The sequence below is a fragment of the Mastomys coucha genome, unplaced genomic scaffold, assembly GCF_008632895.1.
Source record: "Mastomys coucha isolate ucsf_1 unplaced genomic scaffold, UCSF_Mcou_1 pScaffold18, whole genome shotgun sequence".
Classification (NCBI taxonomy): Eukaryota; Metazoa; Chordata; class Mammalia; order Rodentia; family Muridae; genus Mastomys; species Mastomys coucha.
Window position 1 is genome coordinate 88,061,920 of NW_022196900.1, and position 6,581 is coordinate 88,068,500.

Below are 6,581 nucleotides of genomic sequence, written 5' to 3' on the forward strand. Positions count from 1 at the left end.
ACCTCACAACCATCTGTAATAAGATCTGGCGCCCTCTTCTGGTGTGTCTGAAGACAGCTACAGTGTACTTACATATAACAATAAATAGCAGGGCCAGAGTGAACAGAGGTCCTGAGTTCAATTCCCAGCAACCACATGATGGCTCACAACCATCTGTACAGCTACAGTGTACTCATATACATAAGATAAATAAATAAATATTTTTTTTAAAAAAAGACACAAGTTCTCTCCTTCCTCCATAAATCCCCCCAAAGCCTTAATTATGAGTCTATCTACTTGGGATTTTTATGCACCATAGTTTGGGGAGGGGGCTATGCATGTCAAACCAGTTAAATGCCCCTGCAATACCTGTCTCCTTAAGCTTTTGGAGCCCCTCCTCCACATTATGTCATTGGGCCTTATAACATCTCAACTGAATAAAACCCAAGCCACCGCCATGGCTGTTTCAACCAAACAACCAAGAAAAATGTCAGAACCAACACTAGCTGTACAATTAGCACGTGGAATCCCTGCTGCGCCCCCACACATTCAGAACGACTGTGTAATCCCTCCCATCCTTAGGATGACCTTCCATACACAGACCATGCCCAAGGATTAGGTCAAGTCATTAACAAACGTTTGCATCTTTTTGCTGTGTAAACTGTCTGCTCTCCCGTCCCAGAGTACACTGACCCCTAGAAGCACAACGGTATTTGGCTTGGTTTATGGATGTAATAATTGTAACCAAGTGTCTCTGTGACCTGTCATCTCCTCTCAAGGAATCTGCCCCACTTAAGGTCATCACAGAGTTTTTCTAGACAAAGGGAAATTAGTCTCCTCAAACACACACACACACAAAATCATTTTTGTTGGCAGGGGAGGCTCCTCTGGGTGACTCAGGAATCCTAGAGTCTCCATTCCACTGAATCCAATCAAATGTCCCTATTCCAAGTGTGAAGGCCAGAGTCTTCCTTGAATCATCCCCAAGTTTTCCCATAAGACACTTACCAGCGTTGTAAATTTTAAACGATGCAACCCACACAGTCAAGTTTTATGATTCATTTTTTTTTAAAGCAATATCATCCCCGTGACTACACAAAATCAAAGATGCCTTTGCAGGTGACTCGGAACCGCCACAGCTCTCCGGCTATCACCTAAGCCGAGCATTAAATGACCCAGTTTTGTCACATGCTTTCTAGGGAGCGTGTCCCAGTGCACTCAAGGATCCATCCCCCACCGCATATGTGTCCCATGATCACCAGGACTGAGGTAATGGCCAAGCGCAGAAGTTACCAGGGCACCCAAGACGTGTGCTTCAGCTGGCTTTGAATCAAAGTCCATCACAGGTTACGGCATAATTACGGTGCCACCATGCTGCAGATTATGAGTCTCTGGTTTCCTGTTGGCAAAGAGCTCAACCCTTTGCTCGAGGCCAAGGGTACAGTGAAATCAATCAAAGTGCCATCTGTCCGAGACTGTCTCCTGGGACCACCTGTGCCCTAGTCAGTATCAATTAGGACGCAGTCGGGAGACAGAGCTCATGTCCATAATAATATGAGCATGAACCTGAGGGTTTTTAATATCAAGAATAATATTTCAGTAAAGGACAATTAATCACTAAAGCAGCCAAAGAGAGCCCTAAAGACCCAGGGGCAGCACATGAGCAACCACAGTTAAGTCTCTTCAGGGCAAAGTAAATAAGAAACAGATGGAGGGGCTGGTGAGATGGCTAAGCAGATAAAGGTGATTGCTGCCAGACCTGAGGTTCTTGAATCGATCCCTGAGAGAGGCCCATATGGTGGTAAGAGAGAACTGGCTATCACAAATTGTCCTCTGACCTCCACACACATGCCATGGTAAAACAGACAGACTGACAGATGTTTAAAATTTTTTAAAGGATGGCTTCAGGAGATTATCCTCCATCATTCAGTTAATTCAGACTTCTACTACAAGGGAGACATAACCACCGGAACACCCAGCCTACAGTGGCTAAGAAATTTGCCCAGGCCATGTGGGCTTTCCTGGCCTATATAAATGGCCCTCAGAGTGGAAGCATGAGCTAAGCATGTATGTTTTTGATCTATAAAAGAGACTTCCGAGTGGAAACAGGCATGGGTGGAGGGACATCTGGGGCTGTCCACCCATGGGTCACAGAGGAGGTGGGAATTGGGCCTTTGCCTTTGTGGTAGGGAAATACAAAAGAGGGGAGGACAATCCCACCCTGGAAGGGAGAAGCCTTTCCTACTGCAGTTACACACACACACACACACACACACACACACACACACACACACACACCCCGTATCTGTCTAGCGCCCTCTAGTGGCTGAGTCTAGCATTGCTCCCTCTGACAACAGAGTCAAGGGACCAACTCCAAAATCTCAAAAGTGGAGCAGAGAAGGGCTCAGATTCAGCGCTCAGGAGTCATTAACTAGTAAATGGTTCAGGGACAGGGGCAGATGGGGCAGGTTATGTGGGGGAGGGAAGGGGTAAAGATATGGAGGCTGGAAGGTCGACAAGCAGTTATCAAGAAAGAGGCCAGAGGGCTGGAGAGATGGCCCAGTGGTTAAGAGCACTGACTGCTCTTCCAGAGGTCCTGAGTTCAATTCCCAGCAACCACATGATGGCTCACAACTATCTGTAATAGGATCTGATGCCCTCTTCTGGTGTGTCTGAAGACAGCTACAGTATACTCATACACATAAAATAAATCTTTTTGAAAGAAAGAAAGAAAGGAGGGGAGGAGGGAGGGAAGAGAGAGAAAGAGGGAGGGAGAGAGAGAGAAAGAGAGAGGGAAGGAGAGAAAGAGAGAGAGAGAGAGAGAGAGAGAAGGAAGGAGAGAGAGAGGGAGAGAGAGAGAAAGAGAGGCCAGAGAAATGAGTTCTATGCCTTTTTGGAAGAGAGGTTTGCCTGGGCTGGAGCCCTAAGGAGTCAACACTGTCTCTATCTCGCTTAAAAAAGAAAATGCAGACACATACCAAACACAGCTCAAGAAAGCCACATTGTTCCACTTCCAAATGAACAGAAAATAAAATTCCTGGACAGATTCCTTCTTCCCACCCCTGGGGATAAGTGGGAAGTGAGTTGAAATGCACTTTATTTTCTTGAAAAGACTTTCCCAGCTCCTCCACTCCTGCTGAGTCAGGCTGCCCCTGCAGAACGGAGGCTCTCAATCATTCATTCAGCAACATTTTCTACCGGTCTACAAGGAGCCAAACACTGAGCCCAGGAGGATATTTGGTTCTGAGCCTCAGTTAAACCTGCTCCCTGCATCTGTGGCTAAGCAGCTTCCATGAGTATCGAGAATGAGCAAAGTGTCCAGTGACTGATTCAGTTTGGGTCTTAATTTGTGGGAATTTCTGGACCAATTACAAGTGCCATGACTTTGAAGTCCTATGACAAGGGTTATAATCCTGATTCTTTTGTGTGACCTGAAGCATTCATATACATGTACGTGTGTGTGTGTGTGTGTGTGTGTGTGTGTGTGTGTGCTGTTTTATTCTCCAGAGGTCTCGGTTCCAGAGCCTCTTGATTTCTACTAAGTTAGACCCCATCATGAATTGAAACTTTAACCCACTGTGATGGTTTATATATGCTCACCCCAGGGAATGGCACTATTAGAAGGTGTGGCCCTATTGGAGTAGGTGGGGCCCTGTTGGAGTAGGTGTGTTACTGTGGGTATGAGCTTTAAGACCCTCACCCTAGCTGCCTGGAGCCAGTGTTCTGCTAGCAGCCTTCAGATGAAGCTGTAGAGCTCTCAGCTCCTCCTGCACCATGCCTGCCTGGATACTGCCATGTTCCTGCTTTGATGGTACTGGACTGAACCTCTGAACCTGTAAACCAGCTCCAATTAAATGTTGCCCTTTATAAGACTTGCTTTGGTCATGGTGTCTGCTCACAATAGTAAAACCCTAAGACACCCACCTAACCTACCTAGTGTCACAGAACACAGAGAGGATGGATGGCTTGCTCTCTGGTCACATGACCACCACCCAGCATTACTCTAGAGCATACACTGATATATTAAAGGCTAGTGAGATAGCCCGCAGATAAGGACGGTTACCTCCAAACCTGATGGCCTGAGCTGCACCCCCAGGATCCACGCAGTAGAAAGAACTGACTCCTGCAAATTGTCCTCTGGCCTCCACACAAATTCTAGCCCACTGCACACCCACACATATATGCATAACAAAAGATCATTAGGATGAACTATTGTAAGCCAGGGACAGCCTATATGGTGAGGTAAAATGTCCTTTACCAAAGGACAATTGTGTCAATGGAGAGTGAAGCATACTCAGTCTTTTTGAATATTTTGCCTCATAGCCAATCCTGCAAAAAGGTATCATTTATATTCATTGTGGGCTGTTTAGGTGACCATGCATGGTCACTTCCTGGTGTCTGACTGTGAGGCTAAGAAAAACCATCCTTGGTGGCTTGCTGGTTCTGGAGCTGAGCTAGTACTCCTCTCAGTACCCAGCTGGACCCCAATTCCTCCAAAAGGCTTTGTGAGCTCGGATGAGCAGACCCACACTTTGTCCCTTCCTTCTCTCCATATGCCAAGAGTTCTGGAACACTAGCTTCAAGACAAGCACCCCCTTTGTTAGGCAATAGATTTAGCAAGGCAAACACAGAAGCCCTCCCTGTCCTCAAGGAGCTCAACACCGTATGGAGCCAAGAAAAAAGCAATTTCTACATCATTCATAACACACATGCATCGGTTAGCTTTTGGTGTGTAACAAATAATCCCCATACTTCCCGACATAAGAAAGAAGTGTTCAGAATCACTCTGGGTCCTAGAGGTTGGTCAGGCAGCCCCTTCCAATTACCATATTTATCCAACAGATCAGCTGGGCTGAAAGGTTGACAATGGCCTCCTCATTGACAGCTACTACCAACTCTTAGGGGATGTGCTCTGTCCCCTCTAGGTCCTCTCAATCACCCAGTAGGCTACACGGGCTTCCATATAGGGCATTGTTCCAGAACAATGCAAAAATGGGTCCTCAGGTCTGGGACCTGAACTCCACCCTCTGCCATTTCCACCACATTCTATTGGTCCAAGCAAGTTCTATGCCATGGCTTGACCAGTCTCTCTGACACACATCCATGTCCATCAGGTGAGGCTTACAGGTCAGCTGTGAATGAGGAGGCTGAACCCTTACTGTTACAGCTACAGAGCTGACCTTGACCCAACCCTCCACCCTGGGTGTGGGGGGTGTGGCAGGCAGTTTGCAACCTCAAGATGAAGCTTAATCTTGTCAAGCCTCTGAGCACAGATTGGGTTAAATGAAGAGGGAAGACCTATCCTACCTGTGGGAAGTACCATTCCAAAGCTGGAGTCTTGAAGCAAACAAAAAATAGAAAGGGAATTGAAACCAAAATCCATCATTGTCTGCCCCTTTATGTTAGGGGCAACACACCTCCATGTGTGCCCATGCAGAGGCCAGAGGAGGACATCTGGTCTCTTCCTCTATTGCTGACCACATTACGTCCTCTTCCACTCACCTGAAGCTCTCCGTTTTGGCTAGGCTGGCCAAGTGAACTCCCAGGACTCATTTGTCTTCATTGTCCAATGCTGGGGCTATAGACATGTGTGGCCATGCCCAACTTTTATGTGGGTGCCTAGGACTTGAACTCTGGTCCTCATGCTTGCCTACTCTTACCCATTAAGGGATTTCCTCAGCCCCTGTTCTCTGCCTCTTGACTGCGAATGCAATGTGAATGCTTGAAGCTTCGCCCCTCCCTCCCCAACCCCTCCCAATCCCGCCAACCCCCTTCCCCGTGCCTTTCCCACTGTGATGCCTAATCCTGGTTGTCTATCTGATACACCTGGGGAAACTTCAACGGAAGACTCCCCTCCATCACTACACCGGCCTGTGCTCCCTGTCTTTGAGGAACTGGTTTTGCATAATGGTTGATGGGGGTGGGGCAGCGGAGTCGAGCCCACTGTGGGCAGAACCATTCCTAGGCTGGTGGGCCCGATCTATAGCTGAATGTGAGTCTAGAAGTGAGCCAGTTAACAGCATCCCTCCTTGGTTTCTGCCTCCGAGTCCTGCTCAGAGTTTCTACCTTGGCTTCACTCAGGATGGACTACAACCTGTACGATGAAATAAATGCTTTTCTCTCCACGTTGCTGTTGGGTGTGGTGTTTATCATCGCAACAGAAACCAAACTAGAACACTCACTATAGTGGACTGTACCCTTGAGCTGTATCCTAGAATAACCCTTTCCTCCTTAAGATACTCTTGTTAAATACTGTATTGTAGGAACAACTTCTGTGGGAGGACTCTGAGTGATATCCTGGTCCATATATCTGCTGTTTGGTAAACAGAAAAGCCAAACAAGCCTAGGATCTAGGCCTCTGACCCACACTGCCCCAAGAGGCTAGGCAGGCACCCATCACACACACACACACACACAGAGAGCCACTGGGTGGCATTCAGAGAGCACATTTATTTACAAAGCGTTTTACAAACATTACCTTACACCTCCCCACAGCCCCCTGTGAGGTAGGTCAGTAGTCATATCTACAGTTTACAGATGGGGAAATTGAGGCACGAAATGGGGGTGTGGCCTACCCCATTATAAAGAAAACTTCCCACCCC